This window comes from Limulus polyphemus, unplaced genomic scaffold (assembly GCF_000517525.1).
Source record: "Limulus polyphemus unplaced genomic scaffold, Limulus_polyphemus-2.1.2 Scaffold362, whole genome shotgun sequence".
Lineage (NCBI taxonomy): Eukaryota > Metazoa > Arthropoda > Merostomata > Xiphosura > Limulidae > Limulus > Limulus polyphemus.
The window spans coordinates 638,576-641,831 of NW_013665972.1; positions in this window are offsets into that span (position 1 = coordinate 638,576).

The following is a 3,256-nucleotide window of genomic DNA, read 5'->3' on the forward strand; positions in this document are numbered from 1 at the left end:
AATTTATTTTGATGTCTAGACTAAAATGGAGGCAAACAGTCTGAAACAAGCCACATGAAAGACAGGCGACTGGATGGATGGACAGACGGATAAACAGATAACTTACACTTTCAATACAAACTTTTGTTAAAAATGACAAAACTTGTGGAACACAAATCTGGTGTTTGAATGACCACAACACAAGTTAAAATTGAAAACAACACAATTTTTGTTCACCAAGTAAACAGAACACATATGTGTTGGCTGTTGCAAAAAATGTAAGTTTCAATTCTTAGAATCTACATATACATAATAATAATAAGGTTTTTAATGGATTAATAGTCAAACACTGCATATAAACAATATCTAAGTAGCTATATGAAATGAAGAACGACACCTTTCAACTTATCACTACTCCCCTGATTGCTCAAACAGGAGCTCGTGATTATGCATTATTCCCCTGAATGGTTGAATCTGGAACTTATGGTTTCAGAAGAAAAATGTATTTAAAGAAACACATTTTAAACTTAAAACCTGACGTCATTAGTTTTGCTAGAAAACAGAAAATAAATTGTGTTTTTATTGCTACAATCATCAATTGTGTTATAATGTTCACAAATTTGTGTTATTGTGAAATAATTAATTGTTTTTGTAAATCTAACTACATTTTTCTAGAGTATAGTATCTTGTTAAACTAGCTTTTATGACTACCTAATTTAGAAAAATAACAGTAAGGACCAAACTTAATTAAGTTTTCATTAGCTCTATTTTGCGTTGACAGTTTCATAGTTTTGTTACTATAATTCTAATTGGCTCTTGCGTTTATAATAATATGTGTTGCGTCAGCGAGGTCACGTGACTAGTATCACGCCACGTCTTTCTAGAAATATCATGTTCCTTCATGAATGCCCTAGCATTTACTAGACATGTGTTAGTCTTGTATACATAAGACCGGCCACGAAGCGACAGGGAGGTAATGAGTAATTGAATGTATGCGGATAACATATTGTTGGTCACGTGAGACGTGAGTTATAGCGTTGTTATGGAGCGACTGTTGAAATTAAGTGTATCGTAAAGTTGTATTCGGAAAGAATAAACCAGTTTTATTTAAGAAAGGACTTGTGTCGCTAAAGTTTCGTCGGAACGAATTTACGGAAAATTAACTAACGAACAGAGACGTAACAAATTGGTGTCAGAAAGTGGGATAAAAAAAAAGAGAAAAAGAGAAGATGGAAACGAGAAGCGGCAAATCAAACTACAACTTAGCAGATTTGATGGCAGCAATACAAGAACAGCAAAAGAAACAAGAAGAACGAGAAAGTAAACAAGAAGACGTAACATATGTTTGAACTCAAAGTAAAAGTATCGACTACTAGTGAAACAAACGATAGGCTATTTTTAAGAATACGAACTTTGTTTCGATTTGCAGCCTATAAAGTTTCTCTTGCAGAGCCCATTTTTTATCTTTTCTAAATCAATTTGAATAACATCCATGTTTCCTGGTTTAAAATCTGCTTCCGAACTAGCTGCTGTTTTCGATTGTTCGTGCTTTATTGTGACTACAGAGTAATTATACTGTAAATAAGTGAAAGGTTTACAACTATGGTGTATATAAAGAACTGGTATAGCTGAAAACTTTGTTATATTAGATCCGCTGTATATGATGGATATATCTTCTATTGCCCCCTAGTGGCACAACGGTATGTCTGCGGACTTAGAACGCTAAAAACCGGGTTTCGATACCCGTGGTGGGCAGAGCACAGATAGCCCTTGTGTAGCTTTGTGCATAATTAAAACAAACAAACAAACTCTTCTGTTTCTTTGTGCATCAAGTCAAAATATAAATAAGTATTAGAAATCTGCACGTTAGTGATCAATGGGATCGAAATGATATTCTGGGAGTAAGCATTGAGTTTTAATACTTATTAATTGGTGTGAGTAGCATTATTATGAAGTACTTGATTGCCACATTCATCCATTGAGCTTGAATTTTTAATGCAAATAAGAATGATTAAAACCATAAAAATGTGAATGATATATTTTGTATAATACATTATTACATATTATTTTTATTTTATTTTTGATTACTACGGTTTCATTTAAACAAGAGATTGATAAAACTCTGCAGGAGGATTATGTCAATACTTAATCTTTAATAAACCGTAGTAGAGTTGGATGATTCTTCATTCAGATTGGGCAGACATGATGAGCTTGAATTGAAAAGGTGTAGTGTCATTAAGATGTTTTCACAACATATATTTTCAAAGTAGTTGCACTGAAGTAGGAGAAATTTGTTTAAAATTATATACAAATTCCTTATTTGTGTTAGTAACGTAAAACGCATTCTGCTTTTGAAATCTGTAAAGAAACAAAGCTATGATAGGTCAGTTATAATATGTAGCCCATAAATACTTGGGTGCAGGAAAAGGAAGAACAGCTCAGTCATATTTCCATACTTGGTTTGAAAAATTATTTATCAGTTTGTATCTACTACTTTTTGAATGTTTTGAAGAACAGACGTTTAAACATATCACATTAGAATAAAATTGTTGTAACAAACACACCTCCTAATCTTATGAAATTACAAGTTTTAAGAAACGTAACGGATCATTTTACAAAATTGTCAGAGTGAGAATTTGATACAGAAAAAAAGGACACGCGTCTTATCAAACAAAATCACTCTGTTCATTGTTTGTTGTCCATAATGAGTTATCTTTTCCCTTGATACGTCAGCAGTGGTTGGTGGCCACAGTATTTTTATTGACATTGTTGATAGACCCTGATGATGGATGTTTTTGAACAACCATTCAAAGCAATGGCCTTTGATAGTGACACTCATGCTTGGCGAATATAATTTTTTTTTGCTTATTTTAAAAGAGATCTTTCTTTTTACCCATTGTTCTGACTGTATCTGTGCACTTACAGGGCTAGGGCTCAAACTATCACCTGACACAGCACACGACATGCCCATGTGAAGTGGCCGTTAAATGTCTTTACTTCATAATAGCATGCAGTAATTTCCTCTATGAATAAAAAAATCCATTTGTGATTTTTTGCATAATTTTCTTTATATGACATTTTTTCTTTTAGTTTTATGTAAAATAATTCAGTATTAGAGAAAAAATATTTTCTCAAAAATCGTTTTCAGTAAAGTGCATTGTGTATTAAGAAAACATAAAAGTATACTAAAAATTTTAAAGTTTTAAACTCTACTATAATTGTCGACCTAGTAGGTAGGGGGTGGGGGGTTCCGTTCCGTACGGAAAGGTACTTTCTT